Below are 23,483 nucleotides of genomic sequence, written 5' to 3' on the forward strand. Positions count from 1 at the left end.
GCAGACATGACCGAGACGACTCTCCGGTCAATAACCAACAGCGGGATCTGGATACCCATGTTGGCTCCCACATGTTCCACGATGATCTCATCGGATGAACCACGATGTTGAGGATTCAATCAATCCCGTATTCAATTCCCTTTGTCAATCGGTATGTTACTTGCCCGAGATTCGATCGTCGGTATCCCAATACCTCGTTAAATCTCGTTACCGGCAAGTCACTTTACTCGTACCATAATGCATGATCCCATGACCAAACACTTGGTCACATTGAGCTCATTATGATGATGCATTACCGAGTGGGCCCAGAGATACCTCTCCGTCATACGGAGTGACAAATTCCAGTCTCGATCCGTGTCAACCCAACAGATACTTTCGGGGATACCTGTAGTATACCTTTATAGTCACCCAGTTCCGTTGTGACGTTTGGTACACCCAAAGCACTCCTACGGCATCCGGGAGTTACACGATATCATGGTCTAAGGAAATGATACTTGACATTGGAAAAGCTCTAGCAAACGAACTACACGATCTTGTGCTATGCTTAGGATTGGGTCTTGTCCATCACATCATTCTCCTAATGATGTGATCCCGTTATCAATGACATCCAATGTCCGTAGTCAGGAAACCATGACTATCTGTTGATCAACGAGCTAGTTAACTAGAGGCTCACTAGGGACATGTTATGGTCTATGTATTCACACATGTATTATGATTTCCGGATAACACAATTATAGCATGAATAATAGACAATTATCATGAACAAGGAAATATAATAATAATCATTTTATTATTGCCTCTAGGGCATATTTCCAACAGTATCCCACTTGCACTAGAGTCAATAATCCAGTTACATTGTGATGAATCGAACACCCATAGAGTTTTGGTGTTGTTCATGTTTTGCTCGCGGAAGAGGTTTAGTCAACGGATCTGCGACATTCAGATCCGTGTGTACTTTGCAAATATCTATGTCTCCATCTTGAACATTTTCACGAATGGAGTTGAAGCGATGCTTGATGTGCCTGGTCTTCTTGTGAAACCTGGGCTCCTTGTCAAGGGCAATAGCTCCAGTGTTGTCACAGAAGAGAGTGATCGGCTCCGACGCATTGGGTATGACTCCTAGGTCGGTGATGAACTCGTTCATCCAGATTGCTTCATGCGTTGTGTCCGAGTCTGCCATGTACTCCGCTTCACATGTAGATCCGGCCACGACGCTTTGCTTGCAACTGCACCAGCTTACTGCCCCACCATTCAAAATATACACGTATCCGGTATGTGACTTAGAGTCATCCAGATCTGTGTCGAAGCTAGCATCGACGTAACCCTTTACGGCGAGCTCCTCGTCACCTCCATATACTAGAAACATATCCTTAGTCCTTTTCAGGTACTTCAGAATGTACTTGACCGCTGTCAAGCGTTCCATGCCGGGATTACTTTGGTACCTTCCTACCAAACTTACGGCAAGGTTTACATCAGGTCTGGTACACAGCATGGCATACATGATAGACCCTATGGCTGAGGCATAGGGGACGACACTCATCTTTTCTCTATCTTCTGCCGTGGTCGGACATTGAGCTGAGCTCAATTTCACACCTTGCAACACAGGCAAGAACCCCTTCTTGGACTGATCCATATTGAACTTCTTCAATATCTTATCAAGGTATGTGCTTTGTGAAAGACCTATGAGGCGTCTCGATCTATCTCTATAGATCTTGATGCCTAATATGTAAGCAGCTTCTCCAAGGTCCTTCATTGAAAAACACTTATTCAAGTAGGCCTTAATACTTTCCAAAAGTTCTATATCATTTCCCATCAAAAGTATGTCATCCACATATAATATGAGAAATGCTACAGAGCTCCCACTCACTTTCTTGTAAACGCAGGATTCTCCATAAGTCTGCATAAACCCAAACGCTTTGATCATTTCATTAAAGCGAATGTTCCAACTCCGAGATGCTTGCACCAGCCCATAGATGGAGCACTGGAGCTTGCATACCTTGTTAGCATTCTTAGGATCGACAAAACCTTCCGGCTGCATCATATACAATTCTTCCTTAAGAAAGCCGTTAAGGAATGCCGTTCTGACGTCCATTTGCCATATCTCATAATCATAGTATGCGGCAATTGCTAACATGATTCGGACGGACTTCAGCTTTGCTACGGGTGAGAAGGTCTCATCATAGTCAACCCCTTGAACTTGTCGATAACCCTTAGCGACAAGTCGAGCCTTATAGATGGTAACATTACCATCCGCGCCCGTCTTCTTATTAAAGATCCATTTATTCTCTATCGCTCGCCGATCATCAGGCAAGTCTGTCAAAGTCCATACTTTGTTTTCATACATGGATCCTATCTCGGATTGCATGGCTTCAAGCCATTTGTTGGAATCTGGGCCCGCCATTGCTTCTTCATAGTTCGAAGGTTCACCGTTGTCTAACAACATGATTTCCAGGACAGGGTTGCCATACCATTTTGGTGTGGAACGTGTCCTTGTGGACCTTCGAAGTTCAGTAGCAACTTGATCTGAAGTACCTTGATCATTATCATTAACTTCCTATCTAGTCGGTGCAGGCACCATAGGAACATCTTCCTGAGCTGCGCTACTTTCCGGTTCAAGAGGCAGTACTTCATCGAATTCTACTTTCCTCCCACTTACTTCTCTCGAGAGAAACTCTTTCTCCAGAAAAGGACCCGTTCTTGGCAACAAAGATCTTGCCTTCGGATCTGAGGTAGAAGGTATACCCAATGGTTTCCTTAGGGTATCCTATGAAGACACATTTTTCGACTTGGGTTCGAGCTTTTTAGGTTGAAGTTTCTTGACATAAGCATCGCATCCCCAAACTTTTAGAAACGACAGCTTAGGCTTCTTCCCAAACCATAATTCATACGGTGTCATCTCAACGGATTTAGACGGTGCCCTATTTAAAGTGAATGTAGCTGTCTCTAGAGCGTATCCCCAAAATGATAGTGGTAAATCAGTGAGTGACATCATAGATCGCACCATATCCAATAGAGTGCGATTACGACATTCGGACACACCATTACGCTGAGGTGTTCTAGGCGGCGTGAGTTGTGAAACGATTCCACATTTCCTTAAGTGCGTACCAAATTCGTGACTTAAATATTCTCCCCCACGATCTGATCGTAAGAATTTTATCTTTCGGTCACGTTGATTCTCTACCTCATTCTGAAATTCCTTGAACTTTTCAAAGGTCTCAGACTTGGGTTTCATCAAATAGGCATACCCATATCTACTTAAGTCATCAGTGAGAGTGAGAACATAACAATAGCCACCGCGAGCCTCAACGCTCATTGGACCGCACACATCAGTATGTATAATTTCCAATAAGTTGGTTGCTCGATCCATTGTTCCGGAGAACGGAGTCTTGGTCATTTTACCCATGAGGCATGGTTTACACGTGTCAAATGATTCGAAATCAAGAGACTCCAAAAGTCCATTTGTATGGAGCTTCTTCATGCGTTTGACACCGATGTGACCAAGGCGGCAGTGCCACAAATATGTGGGACTATCATTATCAATCTTACATCTTTTGGTATTCACACTATGAATATGTGTAACATCACGTTCGAGATTCATTAAGAATAAACCATTAACCAGCGGGGCATGACCATAAAACATATCTCTCATATAAATAGAACAACCATTATTCTCGGATTTAAATGAGTAGCCATCTCGTATTAAACGAGATCCAGATACAATGTTCATGCTCAAAGCTGGCACTAAATAACAATTATTGAGGTTTAAAACTAATCCCGTAGGTAAATGTAGAGGTAGCGTGCCGACGGCGATCACATCGACCTTGGAACCATTCCCGACGCGCATCGTCACCTCGTCCTTCGCCAGTCTCCGCTTATTCCGCAGCTCCTGTTTTGAGTTACAAATATGAGCAACCGCACCGGTATCAAATACCCAGGAGCTACTACGAGTACTAGTAAGGTACACATCAATTACATGTATATCACATATACCTTTAGTGTTGCTGGCCTTCTTGTCCGCTAAGTATTTGGGGTAGTTCTGCTTCTAGTGTCCCTTTCCCTTGCAATAAAAGCACTCAATCTCAGGTTTGGGTCCATTCTTTGGCTTCTTCCCGGCAACTGATTTACCGGTCGCGGCAACTCCCTTGCCGTCCTTCTTGAAGTTCTTCTTACCCTCGCCTTTCTTGAAACTAGTGGTTTTATTGACCATCAACACTTGATGTTCCTTTTTGATTTCCACCTCCGCTGATTTCAGCATTGAAAATACTTCAAGAATAGTTTTCACCATCCCGTGCATATTGTAGTTCATCACAAAGCTCTTGTAGCTAGGTGGGAGCGACTGAAGGATTCTGTCAATAACCGCCTCGTCCGGAAGGTTAATGTCCAGCTGGGACAAGCGGTTGTGCAACCCAGACATTTTGAGTATGTGCTCACTGACAGAACTATTTTCCTCCATCTTACAACTGTAGAACTTGTCGGAGACTTCATTCTCTCGACCCGGGCATGAGCTTGGAAAACCATTTTCAGCTCTTCGAACATCTCATATGCTCCGTGTTGCTCAAAACGCTTTTGGAGCCCCGGTTCTAAGATGTAAAGCATGCCGCACTAAACGAGGGAGTAATCATTAGCACGCGACTGCCAAGCGTTCATAACGTCTTGGCTCTCTGGGATGGGTGATGCACCTAGCGGTGCTTCTAGGACATATGCTTTGTTGACAGCTATGAGGATGATCCTCAGGTTCTGGACCCAGTCCGTATAGTTGCTGCCATCATCTTTCAGCTTGGTTTTCTCTAGGAATGCGTTGAAGTTGAGGTTGACATGAGCGTTGGCCATTTGATCTACAAGACATTTTGCAAAGGTTTTTAGACTAAGTTCATGATAATTAAGTTCATCTAATCAAATTATTTAATGAACTCCCACTCAGACAGACATCCCTCTAGTCATCTAAGTGATACATGATCCGAGTCAACTAGGCCGTGTCCGATCATCACGTGAGACGGACTAGTCATCATCGGTGAACATCTTCATGTTGATCATATCTTCTACACGACTTATGTTCGACCTTTCGGTCTTCCGTGTTCCGAGGCCATGTCTGTACATGCTAGGCTCGTAAAGTCAACCTAAGTGTATTGTGTGTGTAAATCTGGCTTACACCTATTGTATTCGAACGTTAGAATCTATCACACCCGATCATCACGTGGTGCTTCGAAACAACGAACCTTCGCAACGATGCACAGTTAGGGGGAACACTTTCTTGAAATTATTGTGAGGGATCATCTTATTTAAGCTACCATCGTTCTAAGCAAATAAGATGTAAAACATGATAAACATCACATGCAATCAAATAGTGACATGATATGGCTAATATCATTTTGCTCCTTTTGATCTCCATCTTCGGGGCGCCATGATCATCATCGTCACCGTCATGACACCATGATCTCCATCATCGTGTGTTCATGAAGTTGTCTCATCATCTATTACTTCTACTACTATGGCTAACGGTTCAGCAATAAAGTAAAGTAATTACATGACGTTTATGTTGACACGCAGGTCATAAATAAATTAAGACAACTCCTACGGCTCCTACCGGTTGTCATACTCATCGACATGCAAGTCGTGATTCCTATTACAAGAACATGATCAATCTCATACCTCACATATATCATTCATCACATCCTTTTGGCCATATCACATCACACGACACATGCTGCAAAAACAAGTTAGACGCCCTCTAATTGTTGTTGCAAATTTTTACGTGGCTGCTATAGGTTTCTTAGCAAGAACGTTTCTTACCTACGCGAAAACCACAACTTGATATGCCAATTTCTATTTACCCTTCATAAGGACCCTTTTCATAGAATCCGATCCGACTAAAGTGGGAGAGACAGACACCCGCTAGCCACCTTATGCAACTAGTGCATGTCAGTCGGTGGAACCTGTCTCACGTAAGCGTACGTGTAAGGTCGGTCCGGGTCGCTTCATCCCACGATGCCGCCGAATCAAGATAAGACTAGTAACGGCAAGTAAATTGACAAAATCGACGCTCACAACATCTTGTGTTCTACTCGTGCATAGAAACTACGCATAGACCTAGCTCATGATGCCACTCTAGGGGAACGTAGCAAAATTTTAAAATTTTCTACGCACCACCAAGATCAATCTATGGAGTCATCTAGCAACGAGGGAGAGGGGAGTGCATCTACATACCCTTGTAGATCGCGAGTGGAAGCGTTCAAGAGAACGGGGTTGATGGAGTCATACTCGTCGTGATCCAAATCACCGATGACCGAACGCCGAACGGACGACACCTCCGCGTTCAACACACGTACGGTTGGGGAAGACGTCTCCTCCTTCTTGATCCAGCAAGGGGAAGGATAGGTTGATGGAGATCCAGCAGCACGACAGCGTGGTGGTGGAAGCAGCGTTGATCTCGGTAGGGCTTCGCCAAGCTCCAACGAGAGGGAGAGGTGTTACGAGGGGAGAGGGAGGTGCCAGGGACTTGGGTGCTGCTGCCCTCCCTCCCCCCACTACATATAGGGCCCCTAAGGGGGGGCGCCGGCCCTAGGAGATCCCATCTCCAAGGGTGGCGGCGGCCAAGGGGGGACTTGCCCCCCAAGTCAGGTGGGGCGCCCCCACCCCTAGGGTTTCCAACCCTAGGCGCAGGGGAGGCCCATGGGGCGCGCACCAGCCCACCAGGGGCTGGTTCCCCTCCCACTTCAGCCCATGGGGCCCTCCGGGATAGGTGGACCCACCCGGTGGACCCCCGGGACCCTTCCGGTGGTCCCGGTACAATACCGATTACCCCCGAAACTTTCCCGATGGTCGAAACTGGACTTCATATATATATATATATCTTCACCTCCGGACCATTCCGGAACTCCTCATGACGTCCGGGATCTCATTCGGGACTCCGAACAACTTTCGGGTTACCGCATACTAATATCTCTACAACCCTAGCGTCACCGAACCTTAAGTGTGTAGACCCTACGGGTTCGGGAGACACGCAGACATGACCGAGATGACTCTCCGGTCAATAACCAACAGCGGGATCCGGATACCCATGTTGGCTCCCACATGTTCCACGATGATCTCATCAGAAGAACCACGATGTCGAGGATTCAATCAATCCCATATTCAATTCCCTATGTCAATCGGTACGTTACTTGCCCGAGATTCGATCGTTGGTATCCCAATACCTCGTTCAATCTCGTTACCGGCAAGTCACTTTACTCGTACCATAATGCATGATCCCGTGACCAAACACTTGGTCACATTGAGCTCATTATGATGATGCATTACCGAGTGGGCCCAGAGATACCTCTCCGTCATACGGAGTAACAAATTCCAGTCTCGATCCGTGTCAACCCAACAGATACTTTTGGGGATACCTGTAGTATACCTATATAGTCACCCAGTTCTGTTGTGACGTTTGGTACACCCAAAGCACTCCTACGGCATCCGGGAGTTACACGATCTCATGGTCTAAGGAAATGATACTTGACATTGGAAAAGCTCTAGCAAATGAACTACACGATCTTCTGCTATGCTTAGGATTGGGTCTTGTCCATCACATCATTCTCCTAATGATGTGATCCCGTTATCAATGACATCCAATGTCCATAGTCAGGAAACCATGACTATCTGTTGATCAACGAGCTAGTTAACTAGAGGCTCACTAGGGACATGTTATGGTCTATGTATTCACACATGTATTATGATTTCCGGATAACACAATTATAGCATGAATAATAGACAATTATCATGAACAAGGAAATATAATAATTATTATTTTATTATTGCCTCTAGGGCATATTTCCAACACGACATTACGCGTACGCTTACGCGAGACTGGTTCTACCGACGTGCTTTTCACACAGGTGGCTGGCGGGTGTCAGTTGCTCCAACTTTAGTTGAACGGAGTGTGGCTATGCCCGGTCATTGCGAAGGTTAAAACATCACCAACTTGACGAACTATCATTATGGTTTTGATGCGTAGGTAAGAACGGTTCTTGCTAAGCCCAGTAGCAGCCACGTAAAACTTGCAACAACAAAGTAGAGGACGCCTAACTTGTTTTTGCAGGTCATGTTGTGATGTGATGTGGTCAAGACATGATGCTAAATTTTATTGTATGAGATGATCATGTTTTTTAACTGAGTTATCTGCAACTGGCAGGAGCCATATGGTTGTCGCTTTATTGTATACAATGCAATCGCCCTGTAATGCTTTACTTTATCACTAAGCGGTAGCGATAGTCGTAGAAGCATAAGACTGGCAAGACGACAACGATACTACGATGGAGATCAAGGTGTCGTGCCGGTGACGATGGTGATCATGACGGTGCTTCGTAGATGGAGATCACATGCACAAGATGATGATGGCCATATCATATCACTTATATTGATTGTATGTGATGTTTATCATTTATGCATCTTATCTTGCTTTGATTGACGGTAGGATTATAAGATGATCTCTCACTAAATTTCAAGATAAAAGTGTTCTCCCTGAGTTCGTCATGCCCAGACACCACGTGATGATCAGGTGTGATAAGCTCTACGTCCATCTACAACGGGTGCAAGCCAGTTTTGCACACGCAGAATACTCAGGTTAAACTTGATGAGCCTAGCATATGCAAATATGGCCTCAGAACACCGAGACCGAAAGGTCGAGCGTGAATCATATAGTAGATATGATCAACATAGTGATGTTCACCATTAAAAGCTACTCCATTTCCCGTGATGATCGGTTATGGTTTAGTTGATTTGGATCACGTTATCACTTAGAGGATTAGAGGGGTGTCTATCTAAGTGGGAGTTCTTAAGTACTATGATTAATTGAACTTAAATTTATCATGAACTTAGTCTTGATAGTATTAGCATATCTATGCTGTAGATCAATAGCTCGCATTTAGCTCCTCTGTTTTATTTTTGATATGTTCCTAGAGAAAACTAAGTTGAAAAATTTTAGTAGCAATGATGCGGATTGGATTCGTGAGCTGAGGATTATCCTCATTGTTGCACAGAAGAATCATGTCCTTGATACACCGCTAGGTGACAGACCTATTGCAGGAGCAGATGCAGACGTTATGAACGTTTGTATAGCTCAATATGATGACTACTTGATAGTTTAGTGCACCATGCTTAACGGCTTAGAATCGGGGCTTCAAAGACGTTTTGAACGCCATGGAGCATATAAGATGTTCCAAGAGTTGAAATTGGTATTTCATACCCATGCTCGTGTCGAGAGGTATGAGACCTCTGACAGTACTTTGCCTACAAGATGGAGGCGAATAGCTCAACCAGTGAGCATGTGCTCAGATTGTCTGAGTAATACAATTGCTTGAATCAAGTGGGAGTTAATCTTCCAGATAAGAGAGTAACTGACAAAGTTCTCTAGTCACTATCACCGAGTTACTAGAACTTAGTGATGAACTATAATATGCAAGGGATGACAAAAGTAATTCCCAAGCTCTTCGTGATGCTGAAATCGACGAAGGTAGAAATCAAGAAAAGCATCAAGTGTTGATGGTTGACAAAGACCACTAGTTTCAAGAAAAGGGCAAAGGGAAGAAGGGGAACTTCAAGAAGAACGGCAAGCAAGTTGCTGCTCAAGCGAAGAAGCCCAAGTCTAGACCTAAGCCTGAGACTGAGTGCTTCTACTTCAAAGGGACTGGTCACTAGAAGCGGAACTGCCCCAAGTATTTGACGGATAAGAAGGATGGCGAGGTGAACAAAGGTATATTGGATATACGTGTTATTGATGTGTACTTTACTAGTGTTTATAGCAACCCCTCGGTATTTGATACTACTTCAGTTGCTAAGAGTAGTAACTTGAAACAAGAGTTGCATAATGAACAGAGACTAGTTAAGGGTGAAGTGATGATGTGTGTTGGAAGTGGTTCCAAGATTGATATGATCATCATCGCACACTCCCTATACTTTCAGGATTAGTGTTAAACCTAAATAAATGTTATTTGGTGTTTGCGTTGAGCATGAATATGATTTGATCATGTTTATTGCAAAATGGTTATTCATTTAAGTTAGAGAATAATTGTTGTTCTGTTTACATGAATAAAACCTTCTATGGTGATACACCCAATGAAAATGGTTCGTTGGATCTCGATCGTGGTGATACACATATTCATAATATTGAAGCCAAAAGATACAAAGTTAATAATGATAGTGCAACTTATTTTGTGGCACTGCCGTTTAGCTCATATTGGTGTAAAGCGCATGAAGAAACTCCATGCTGATGGGCTTTTGGAATCACTTGATTATGAATCATTTTGATGCTTGCGAACCATGCCTCATGGGCAAGATGACTAAGACTCCGTTCTTCGGAACAATGGAGCGAGCAACTGACTTATTGGAAATAATACATACTGATGTATGCAGTCCGATGAGTGTTGAGGCTCGCGGCGGGTATTGTTATTTTTTTACCTTCACAGATGATTTGAGTAGATATGGGTATATCTACTTGATGAAACATAAGTCTGAAACATTTGAAAAGTTCAAAGAACTTCAGAGTGAAGTGGAAAATCATCGTGACAAGAAAATAAAGTTTCTACGATCTGATCGCAGAGACAAATATTTGAGTTACGAGTTTGGTCTTCAATTAAAACAATGTGGAATAGTTTCACAAAAATCAGGCCACCTGGAACACCACAACATAATGGTGTGTCCGAACGTCATAACCGTACTATTATTGGATATAGTGCAATCTATGATGTTTCTTACCGATTAACCACTATAGTTTTGGGGTTATGCATTAGAGACAGCTGCATTCACGTTAAAAAGGGCACCATCTAAATCCGTTGAGACGACACCATATGAACTATGGTTTGGCAATAAACCAAAGTTGTCGTTTCTTAAAATTTGGGGTTACAATGCTTATAAGAAAAAGTTTCATCCTGATAAGTTCAAACCCAAATCGGAGAAATGTGTCTTCATAGGATACCCAAAGGAGACAGTTGGGTACACCTTCTATCACAGATCCAAAAGACAAGACATTCGTTGCTGAGAATGGTTCCTTTCTAGAGAGGAGTTTCTCTCGAAAGATGTCAGTGGGAGGAAAGTAGAACTTGATGAGGTAAGTATACTTGCCCCCTTATTGGAAAGTAGTTCATCACAGAAATCTGTTCCTGTGACTACTACACCAATTAGTGAGGAAGCTAATGATGATGATCATGGAACTTCATATCAAGTTACTACCGAACCTCGTAGGTAAACTAGAGTGAGATCCACACCAGAGTGGTACGGTAATCCTGTTCTGGAGGTCATGTTACTTGACGATGACGAACCTACGAACTATGAGGAAGCGATGATGATCCCAGATTGCACGAAATGGCTTGAGGCCATGAAATCTGAGATGAGATCCATGTATGAGAACAAAGTATGGACTTATTGACTTGCCCAATGATTGGCGAGCCATTGAGATTAAATGGATCTTCAAGAGGAAGACAGACGCTAATAGTAGTGTTACTATCTACAGAGCTAGAATTGTCGCAAAAAGGTTTTCGACAAGTTCAAGGTGTTGACTACGATGAGAGTTTCTCACTCGTATCTATGCTTAAGTCTGTCCGAATCATGTTAGCAATTGCTGCATTTTATGAAATCTGGCAAATGGATAAACAAAACTGCATTCCTTAATGGATTTATTAAAGAAAGAGTTGTATATGATGCAACCAGAAGGTTTTGTCAATCCTAAAGGTGCTAACAAAATATGCAAGCTCCAATGATCCATCTATGGACTGGTGCAAGCATCTCGGAGTTAGAATATACACTTTGATAAGTTGATCAAAGCATATAGTTTTATACAGACTTGCGGTGAAGCCTGTATTTACAAGAAAGTGAGTGGGAGCACTACAACATTTCTAATAAGTATATGTGAATGACATATTGTTGATCGGAAATAATGTAGAATTATTCTGCAAAGCATAAAGGAGTGTTTGAAAGGGGCTTTTCAAAGAAAAACCTCGGTGAAGCTGCTTACATATTAAGCATCAAGATCTATAGAGATAGATCAAGACGCTTGATAAGTTTTTTCAATGAGTACATACCTTGACAAGATTTTGAAGTAGTTCAAAATGGAACAGTTAAAGAAAGAGTTCTTGCATGTGTTACAAGGTGTGAAATTGAGTAAGACTCAAAGCCCGACCACGTCAGAAGATATAAAGAGAATGAAAGTCATTCCCTATGCCTCAGCCATAGGTTCAATAAAGTATGCCATGTTGTGTACCAGATCTATTGTATACCCTACACTGTTTTTGGCAAGGGAGTACAATAGTGATCTAGGAGTAGATCACTTGACAGCGGTCAAAATTATCCTTAGTGGAATAAGGTTATGTTTCTCGATTGTGGAGGTGAAAAAAGGTTCGTCGTAAAGAGTTACGTCGATTCAAGCTTTGACACCGATCTGGATGACTCTAAGTCTCCATCTAGATACATATTGAAAGTGGGAGAAATTAGCTAGAGTAGCTCCATGCAGAGATTGTTGACATAGAAATTTGCAAGATACACACGGATCTGAATGTTGCAGACCCGTTGACTAAACTTCTCTCACAAGCAAAACATGATCACACCTTAGTACTCTTTGGGTGTTAATCACATAGCGATGTGAACTAGATTATTGACTCTAGTAAACCCTTTGGGTGTTGGTCACATGACAATGTGAACTATGGTGTTAATCACATGGTGATGTGAACTATTGATGTTAAATCACATGGCGATGTGATGTAGATTATTGACTCTAGTGCAAGTACGAGACTGAAGGAAATATGCCCTAGAGGCAATAATAAAGTTATTATTTATTTCCTTATTTCATGATAAATGTTTATTATTCATGCTAGAATTGTATTAACCGGAAACATAATACATGTGTGAATACATAGACAAACAGAGTGTCACTAGTATGCCTCTACTTGACTAGCTCGTTGATCAAAGATGGTTAAGTTTCCTAACCATAGACATGAGTTGTCATTTGATTAACGGGATCACATCATTAGGAGAATGATGTGATTGACTTGACCCATTCCGTTAGCTTAGCACTTGATCGTTTAGTTTGTTCCTATTGCTTTCTTCATGACTTATACATGTTCCTATGACTATGAGATTATGCAACTCCCGTTTACCGGAAGAACACTTTGTGCGCCACCAAATGTCACAACGTAACTAGGTGATTATAAAGGTGCTCTACAGGTGTCTCCGAAGGTACTTGTTGGGTTGGCGTATTTCGAGATTAGGATTTGTCACTCCGATTGTCGAAGAGGTATCTCTGGGCCCACTCGGTAATGCACATCACTACAAGCCTTGCAAGCATTGCAACTAATGATTTAGTTGCGGGATGATGTATTACTGAACGAGTAAAGAGACTTGCCGGTAACGAGATTGAAGTAGGTATTGAGATACCGACGATCGAATCTCGGGCAAGTAACATACCGATGACAAAGGGAACAACGTATGTTGTTATGCGGTCCGACCGATAAAGATCTTCGTAGAATATGTAGGAGCCAATATGGGCATCCAGGTTCCGCTATTGGTTATTGACCAGAGAGGTGTCTCGGTCATGTCTACGTAGTTCTCGAACCTGTAGGGTCCGCACGCTTAACGTTCGTTGACGATATAGTATTATATGAGTTATGTATGTTGGTGACCGAATGTTGTTCGGAGTCCTGGATGAGATCACGGACATGACGAGGAGCTCCAGAATGGCCCGGAGGTAAAGATTCTTATATTGGATGATATGGTTAGGCCAAGGGGTCAGGCCCACGGGGCTATAAGTTGGTGCAAAAGGAGTTTTGCGGAGGCCAGGGGGCCAAACGCCGGAGACCCTGGCGTCTGGCCCTGGGCCAGATGCCGAGGCCCATGACGTCTAGGCCAGACGCCAAGGATTGTGGTGTTTGGTCCTGGAGTCCGAGTGGGACTCTTTCCTTTCGGGCAAAACCGACTTTGAGGAGGCTTTTGCAACAAGTTTCGACCCCAGGGCTCAACATATAATTAGAGGGGCAGGGCTAGCACCAAAGACACATCACGAAACACCAAGCCGTGTGCCGGTAACCCCGTCCCCTCTAGTTTATCTTCCGTCATATTTTTCGTAGTGCTTAGGCGAAGCCCTGCGGAGATTGTTCTTCACCAACACCGTCACCATGCCGTCGTGCTGCCGGAACTCATCTACTACTTCGCCCCTCTTGCTGGATTGAGAAGGCAAGGACGTCACCGAGCCGAACGTGTGCAGAACCTGGAGGTGCCATGCTTTCGGTACTAGGATTGGTGGGATCGTGAAGATGTACGACTACATCAACCGCGTTGATATAACGCTTCTGCGAACGGTCTACGAGGGTATGTAGACAACACTCTCTCCTCTCGTTGCTATGCATCACCATCATCTTGCGTGTGCGTAGGAAAATTTTGAAATTACTATGTTCCCCAACAGTGGCATCCGAGCCATGTTTTATGCGTAGATGTCATATGCACGAGTATAACACAAGAGATTTGTGGGCAATATAAGTCATAATGCTTACCAGCATGTCATACTTTTGTTCGGCGATATTGTTGGATGAAGCGGCCCGAACCGACATTACGCGTACGCTTACGCGAGACTGGTTCTACTAACGTGTTTTGCACACAGGTGGCTGGCGGGTGTCAGTTTCTCCAACTTTAGTTGAACCGAGTATGGCTACGCCCGGTCCTTGCGAAGGTTAAAACAGCACCAACTTGACGAACTATCAATGTGGTTTTGATGTGTAGGTAAGAACGGTTCTTGCTAAGCCCAGTAGCAGCCACGTAAAACTTGCAACAACAAAGTAGAGGACGCCTAACTTGTTTTTGCAGGGCCTGTTGTGATGTGATATGGTCAAGAGATGATGCTAAATTTTATTGTATGAGATGATCATGTTTTGTAACCGAGTTATCTGCAACTGGCAGGAGCCATATGGTTGTCGCTTTATTGTATGCAATGCAATTGCCCTGTAATGCTTTACTTTATTTTTAAGTGGTAGCGATAGTCGTAGAAGCATAAGATTAGCGAGACGACAACAATACTATGATGGAGATCAAGGTGTCACGCCGGTGACGATGGTGATCATGATGGTGCTTCGGAGATGGAGATCACAAGCACAAGATGATGATGGCCATATCATATCACTTATATTGATTGCATGTGATGTTTATCTTTTATGCATCTTATCTTTCTTTGATGGACGGTAGCATTATAATATGATCTCTCACTAAATTTCAAGATAAAAGTGTTCTCCCTGAGTATGCACCAATGCTAAAGTTCGTCGTGCCCAGACACCAAGTGATGATCGGGTGTGATAAGCTCTACGTCCATCTACAACGGGTGCAAGCCAGTTTTGCACACGCAGAATACTTAGGTTAATCTTAATGAGCCTAGCATATGCAGATATGGCCTCGGAACACTGAGACCGAAAGGTCGAGCGTGAATCATATAGTGGATATGATCAACATAGTGATGTTCACCATTGAAAGCTACTCCATTTCACGTGATGATCGGTTATGGTTTAGTTGATTTGGATCATGTGATCACTTAGAGGATTAGAACTTAAATTTATCGTGAACTTAGTCTTGATAGTATTAGCATATTTCACTCCCTGGGGGCACCGAACGAGTGGAGATGGTCTAAGACGTTGCAAAACTTCTTTTAGTGATGCTATTTTTGAGAGAAGTTCCCCATGCCCCCTCCTCCAAAAAGATCTTCAATCAACTCTGAAGACGCATGTGATCTCTCTCACCAAGAATTAAATGATGGAACAAGTGAAGACACATGACCGTGTTGAGTAGGAGTGTCTTCAAGGAGTCATTCTTCAAGTGATCTTCTCACAAGACTGGGTTTCTCTGGTGACGAGCTGTGTTAATACAGTGAGTTTCCAGACGAAGGTTAATGGGAATTGTTACCATCTTTTCGTCCGTCCACATGGATTAGGGAGGGGGCCCTATTTCTTCTTACCTTTTTCTTCTCTATACGGGGAGGGTCCATAGTGCGTGTTGAAGAATTTTTTTTTCGAGAGTACGCCTAGGCGTAACATAGCTTTATAGATGGCAGAATTGGAATTACAAGAAACTACCACTCGTTGCGAATAACGAGCGTAGAGCACACCACACCACTCATGAACAGGTCCACACATGGACAACACCGCAAATCAAGCTACAACACATAAGAGCCTATCCTAGGCTGGCACACACACCGCGTCTCGATCGACGCCGGACGCCTCTAAAGATCACCCTTCCGTAGAACATTGCTTGTCGACGCACCATCCACCCTGAGCGCCTAAGAGGAAGTGGAAGGAAGGTCTTGCTTCGATCTGAGGGAAGCACCGTCTTGGAGACACCAACGACGAGTGTACATAGCGCCGCAGAGGACCAACAGAAGACAATGGCGGACACCGGAGGAGAGCAATAAGGACCCAGCCATGTCTCCATACACAAAGCTCCCAACAAAGATACGATGCCGAGGACGCCGCCAATGTGCCGATCCAGCATCGAATCAAGGCTTTCACCAGAAGACAGCCACCAACACCAAGAGAGTGATGGGCATGGCGCACACGCCTCGGCGACGCCTCCAAGAAGGGGATGACACCCACGGGTGCCATCATGCTACCTCTTGAGCATGCGTTGGTTTTCCCTTGAAGAGGAAAGGGTGATGCAACACAGTATCGTAACTATTTCCCTCAGTTTTTGAGAACCAAGGTATCAATCCAGTAGGAGGTAACACGCAAGTCACCTAGTAACTGCACAAACAAACAAGAACCTCGCAACCAACACGATAAAGGGGTTGTCAATCCCTTCACGATCACTTACGAAAGTGAGATCTGATAGAGATAATAAGATAAATATTTTTGGTATTTTTATGATATAGATTGGAAAATAAAGATTGCAAAATAAACGGTAATAGAAATAGCAAGTTGATATGAAAATAATAAGATGGAAGATAGACCCTGGGGCCATAGGTTTCACTAGTGGCTTCTCTCAAGATAGCAAATCCTATGGTGGGTGAACAAATTACTGTCGAGCAATTGATAGAAAAGTGAATACTTATGAGAATATCTAGTCATGATCATGTATATAGGCATCACGTCTGCGACAAGTAGACCAAAACGATTCTGCATCTACTACTATTACTCCACACATCGACCGCTATCCAACATGTATCTAGAGTATTAAGTTCATAAGAATAGAGTAACGCATTAGGCAAGATGAAATGATGTAGAGGGATAAACTCAAGCAATATGATATAAACGCCATCTTTTTATCCCCGATGGCAACAATACAATACGTGCCTTGCCGCCCCTGCTGTCACTGGGAAAGGACACCGCAAGATTGAACTCAAAGCTAAGCACTTCTCCCATTGCAAGAAAGATCAATTTAGTAGGCCAAAACCAAACCAATAATTCGAAGAAACTTGCAAAGATATTTAAATCATGCATAAAAGATTTCAGAGAAGAATCAAATATTGTTCGTAGATAATCTTGATCATAAACCAATAATTCATCAAATATTGACAAACACACCGCAAAAAGAATTACATCGAATAGATCTCCAAGAGAATCGAGGAGAACTTTGTATTAAGATCCAAAGAGAGGGAAGAAGGCATCTAGCTAATAACTATGTACCCGAAAGTCTGTGGTAAACTACTCACACATCATCGGAGAGGTTATGGTGTTGATGTAGAAGCCCTCCGTGATCGATTCCTCCTCCGGCAGAGCGCCGGAAAAGGCCCCAAGATGGGATCTCACGGTTACAGAAGGTTGCGGTGGTGGAAATAGGGTTGCGTGGTGCTCCTGGATGTTTTCGGGGTATATGGGTATATATAGGAGGAAGAAGTACGTCGGTGGAGCTGAGAGGGGGGCACGAGGGTGGGTGGTGTGCCTACCTCCTTGGGCGCGCCCTCCTGCCTCGTGGCCTCATCGCTTCTTTCTTGACATCCACTCCAAGTCTCCTGGATCATGTTTGTTCCAAAAATAACTCTCCCAAAGGTTTCATTCCGTTTGGATTCCGTTTGATATTCCTTTTCTGTGAAACACTGAATTAGGCAAAAAACAACAATTTGCGTTGGGCCTTTGGTTAGTAGGTTAGTCCCAAAAATAATATAAAAAAGTAAATTAAAGCCCATTAAACATCCAAAACAGATAATATAATAGCATGGAACAATCAAAAATTATACATACGTTGGAGACGTATCAAGCATCCCCAAGCTTAATTCTTCCTCGTCCTCGAGTAGGTAAATGATAAAAACAATTTTTGATGTGGAATGCTATCTAGCATAATTCTCAATGTAATTTTCTTTATTGTGGCATGAATGTTCAGATCCAAAAGATTCAAGAAAAAAGTATAATATTGACATAAAAGTAATAATACTTCAAGCATACTAACAAAGCAATCAAGTCTTCTCAAAATAACATGGCCAAAGAAAGTTATCCCTACAAAATCATATAGTCTGGCTATTCTCTATCTTCACCACACAAAGTATTTAAATCATGCACAACCCGATGACAAGCTAAGCAATTGTTTCATACTTTTGATGTTCCCAAACTTTTTCAATCTTCACACAATAGGATGGTGGCGCCTAGTACCACAGCACCAGTGGCTTCGTCAACTCAAACTGGCCGCAGTGACAGAAACAAACATAGGATGTGGCTGGGCATGGGAACCCGGAGCCAGCGCAACGGCTCACTGAAGATCAAAACCGGCCACGGAGGCAACGCCGGATTAGAGGCTTACTGAAGATCAAACCGGCAGGGCGGCTCAAAGTAGTAGGGCAGGTTGTGCTCAAATGCGGGCCGGCTCCCGGGCGCGGTGATTCGAGGTGTACTCCAGCAGAAACCACAGCAGCTCGGACAAGAGGTGCGGCCGCAAAGGTGCGCGGCGGCGGGGCCGTCTTGAAGCCTCGGTGGAGACGGCCACGAGGCCGGGCGGCTTGAAGCGCGGCGATGCGGGTCAGGGCGGAGGTGGCGACTCACAACGGCCACGGTCGGCTCGGAGCAGAGAATCGGATGGCTTGGAGCAGCTGGTGTGCCTCGCAGGTGGCAGGCCTGGCCGGCTCAAAGACGGTGGCTCGTGGCCGTGGGGACGAGGCCGGCTTTGAGGCGCGACCGGCGTAAGCGCGAGACACGCAGGGTGGCTTAAGATTCAGGCGGGTCGACACTGCGGCGGCTCAGCGCGTGGTGGCGTAGAGCGACCGGTTGAGGCGAGCGCGGCAGTACGAGACCGGGCGGCTCAGGCACGGAGAGCCGGCGGTTTGAAGCGAGCACGGTGGCCGGACACAGGCGACTCGTATGAAAGGCAACTCCATGGAGGCGGTTCAGGAGCGGCGGGATTCGATGGCTGCTCGGAGCGGATGGTGGATCCGAGGCGGAGCGAGGCCAAGCCGTGGGTCCGGTTTGGTTTGGTTTCGGTTTGGAGCAGCAGCTTGGCGGCGCAAACGCGGCTGGGAGTCGGAGCTGGTGAGGGCGGGTCATCGTCCGTGGCGTGAGGCGAGCAACCGCGGTTTCGGGGCGAGGCGGCCGACTAGAAGCGTATCCCGACAGGCAGAGGGAACTCACGGCGGATCGACGACAGAGACGAGCCGGGCGGCTCGAGGCTAGTCTTGCAGCTTGTAGAGGGGCCGGCGCGGGGCACGCCGCAGCCACGGGAACACTGCACAGAGGCGGGTGCTCGACACAGGGCTGGGAGCACCGTGGAGATGACTCGGGGCGGCTCGGTGGAGACGAGGGTGCGGACGCGGCCTGGAGCAGAGCAGCAGCCGACCACGGCGGGTTAGCAGATCTGGCGAAGTAGCATCTGGCTTGGGGCAGAGGTGAACCGGCAACGGTGACTTGGCGGAGGCGTGGGACGAGCCTGCAACGAACGAGGCTACGATTGGAGGCCGCGAAGATGAGGTCGCATGGGAAGAGTCACGCAGAGGCAGAGCCTGGCGACTCAAAGACGAGGTTGTGGTGGCGACTCTGACACGGCTTGTTTGACGAGGCGATGGCGGTTTAGAGCGGGGCGACGGCGGATCAAGGCGTTGGCGAAGCTCTGATAAGTAAAGCGGCTTGACGCAACTCAGGGCAGCGGCAACTTCAACAGATAGCAGGGATGATGCATTGGAGTTAGCTCGGAGGCAGTTAGCTCGGAGGCAAAAATGAGTCCCGCGGTTTAATAATGTGGTGATGGTAGCAGGTCCGTTTGGCGCCATGGTTGTCACAGACGACGGTTTAACGTGGCACGGCCGTGATTGTAGCAGTTTGGCGCGAGGCTGACTCGGATTCGGCGAGTTACAGCGTTGAAAACCAAATCACCCTCAGGTCGTCATATTATTATGCTTTATCTAGCTTTACCAAAAACAGAGCTCGTATCCCCAATCACCAGTAGCGGTAGCTTTAATAGATCTTCAAGGAGACACTCGAGCCTTTGACTTTTCCCATAATGGTTAATTGGTGAACAAAAACAAACCGGCGACTCACTGATGGAGGTGGTTTGGACTTCTTTTTCTTGGTGACTTGCGGCAGTCATTATACTGTAACTTTAATTTTCTTGAACTTTAAATCAGCCTGACTGAATCTGAACCGATGAACTCAAAATTTTGGCAGATCCTTTCCAACTGGCTCTGCTTTATCTGAAATTTACGAACTTCTCAATCATTATGAAAGATCCCTCCAAAAACTCAACACCTCCGTGCGCAAAGCCCCTCGATGGGCGCCAACTGTCGCGGAATTATCACGGCAGATGTCCTAGTGTGAAGACTTAGTCGTGAGGCCAACGCATCTATGTGGTAGCTTGAGAGGGGTTGAGCGGAATCGAGAGACGCAACACAAGACGAGGGTTTTGACAGCTTCGGGCCCGGGAAACATCATCAGGTAACAACCCTACATGCTGTTTGTGGCTAGGTCTCATTATCTTCATGAGGGAGTCACCATAAACCGGCTCTCCTCGTTATCACTAACCCTTAAGATTCTCTCTCTCCTGGGGTGCCCTGCCCCTCCTTATATATGTTGAAGGGGCGGGTTACATGTAGAGTCCAACTTGGATTAAGACTTAAACTATTCTGACTTTTTTTCATGGGCTTCTTAACATCTTGGGCTTCATAACGTCTTGGGCTTATTAACACCAGGCGACTCTGTCTGCTGAGTTATGACTGTCAACCGGGTTATGACTGTAAACCGGGTTATGACTGTCTGTCGGGTTATGACTATCTGTCGGGTTATGACTGTCGACCAGGTTATGAATGTCTGCCGGGTTATGATCTGACTTAACACCTGCCAGGTTATCATCTGACTTAACTGTCTGTCTTAACTCTCTGCCGGTTTACCATCTGTTCGGCTTACCAAGTACCAGCCGGGTTATAACTCCGACCGGGTCATCCGCGGAGTATATCCCCGACAGCTACCCTGTTTACTAATGATGAGAAAACTTGCTACAACTATATCCTTAAAATATTTCCGTTATCATTAAAGGGTGATGCTAAGATATGGTTTAATTCTCTTGATCCTGGTTGCGTGCATAGTCCCCAGGATATGATTTATTACTTCTCTGCTAAATATTTCCCCGCTCATAAGAAACAAGCTGCTTTAAGGGAAATATATAATTCTGTGCAAATTGAAAAAGAGAGTTGATGTCTACTACACAACCTTCTTCTTGTAGACGTTGTTGGGCCTTCAAGTGCAGAGGTTTGTAGGATAGTAGCAAATTTCCCTCAAGTGGATGACCTAAGGTTAATCAATCCGTAGGAGGCGTAGGATGAAGACGGTCTCTCTCGAGCAACCCTGCAACCAAATAACAAAGAGTCTCTTGTGTCCCCAACACACCTAATACAATGGTAAATTGTATAGGTGCACTTTCGACGAAGAGATGGTGATACAAGTGGTATATGGATAGTAGATAATAGTTTTTGTAATCTGAAAATATAGAAACAGCAAGGTAACGAATGATAAAAGTGAGCGTAAACAGTATTGCAATGATAGGAAATAAGGCCTAGGGTTTATACTTTCACTAGTGTAAGTCCTCTCAACAATACTAACATAATTGGATCATAAAACTATCCCTCAACATGCAACAAAGAGTCACTCCAAAGTCACTAATAGCGGAGAACAAATGAAGAGATTATGGTAGGGTACGAAACCACCTCAAAGTTATTCTTTCCAATCAATCCGTTGGGCTATTCCTATAAGTGTCACAAACAGCCCTAGAGTTCGTACTAGAATAACACCTTAAGACACAAATCAACAAAAACCCTAATGTCACCTAGATACTCCAATGTCACCTCAAGTATCCGTGGGTATGATTATATGATATGCATCACACAATCTCAGATTCATCTATTCAACCAACACAAAGGACCTCAAAGAGTGCCCCAAAGATCTATCGGAGAATCACGACGAAAACGTGTGCCAACTCCTATGCATAGGTTCATGAACCCGCAAGTTGGTCACCTTAACATACATCAAGTGGCACGCGGTATCCCATTGTCACCACAGATATCCACGGCAAGACATACATCAAGTGTTCTCAAATATTTAAAGACTCAATCCGATAAGATTACTTCAAAGGGGAAACTCAATTCATTACAAGATAGTAGAGGGGGGAAGAAACATCATAGGATCCAAATATAATAGCAAAGCTCGCGATACATCAAGATCGTATCATCTCAAGAACACGAGAGAGAGAGAGATCAAACAGATAGCTACTAGTACATACCCTCAGCCCTGAGGGAGAACTACTCCCTCCTCATCATGGAGAGCACCGGGATGATGAAGATGGCCACCGGTGAGGGTTCCCCCCTCCGGCAGGGTGCCAGAACGGGTCTAGATTGGTTTTCGGTGGCTACGGAGGCTTCTGGCGGCGGAACTCCCGATCTATTGTGTGTTCTGGAAGTTTTAGGGTATATGGAGTTATATAGGCAGAAGAAGCACGTCAGGGGAGCCACAAGGGCCCCACGAGGCAGGGGGCGCGCCCTAGGGGGGGCGCCCCCCACCCTCGTGGGCAGCTCCCGTATCTTCTGATGTGGGGTCCAAGTCCATCAGGTGTGTTTCCTTCCAAAAATAACTTCTCTAGTTGATTTCGTTCCGTTTCGACTCCGTCTGATACTCCTTTTCTTCAAAACACTGAAATAGGCATAAAATAGCAAATCTGGGCTGGGCCTCCGGTTAATAGGTTAGTCCCAAAAGTAATATAAAAGTGGATAATAAAGCCCAATATTGCCCAAAAGAGTAGATAATATAGCATGGAGCAATAAAAAATTATAGATACGTTGGAGACGTATCAAGCATCCCCAAGCTTAATTCCTGCTCGTCCTCGAGTAGGTAAATGATAAAAAGATAATTTTTGATGTGGAATGCTAGTTGGCATAATTTCAATGTAATTCTTCTTACTTGTGATATGAATATTCAGATTCGAAAGATTCAATACAAAGGTTTATATTGACATAAAAATAATAATACTTCAATCATACTAACTAAGCAATTATGTATTCTCAAAATAACATGGCCAAAGAGAGC

This window comes from Triticum dicoccoides, chromosome 2A (assembly GCF_002162155.2).
Source record: "Triticum dicoccoides isolate Atlit2015 ecotype Zavitan chromosome 2A, WEW_v2.0, whole genome shotgun sequence".
Taxonomy (NCBI): Eukaryota; Viridiplantae; Streptophyta; class Magnoliopsida; order Poales; family Poaceae; genus Triticum; species Triticum dicoccoides.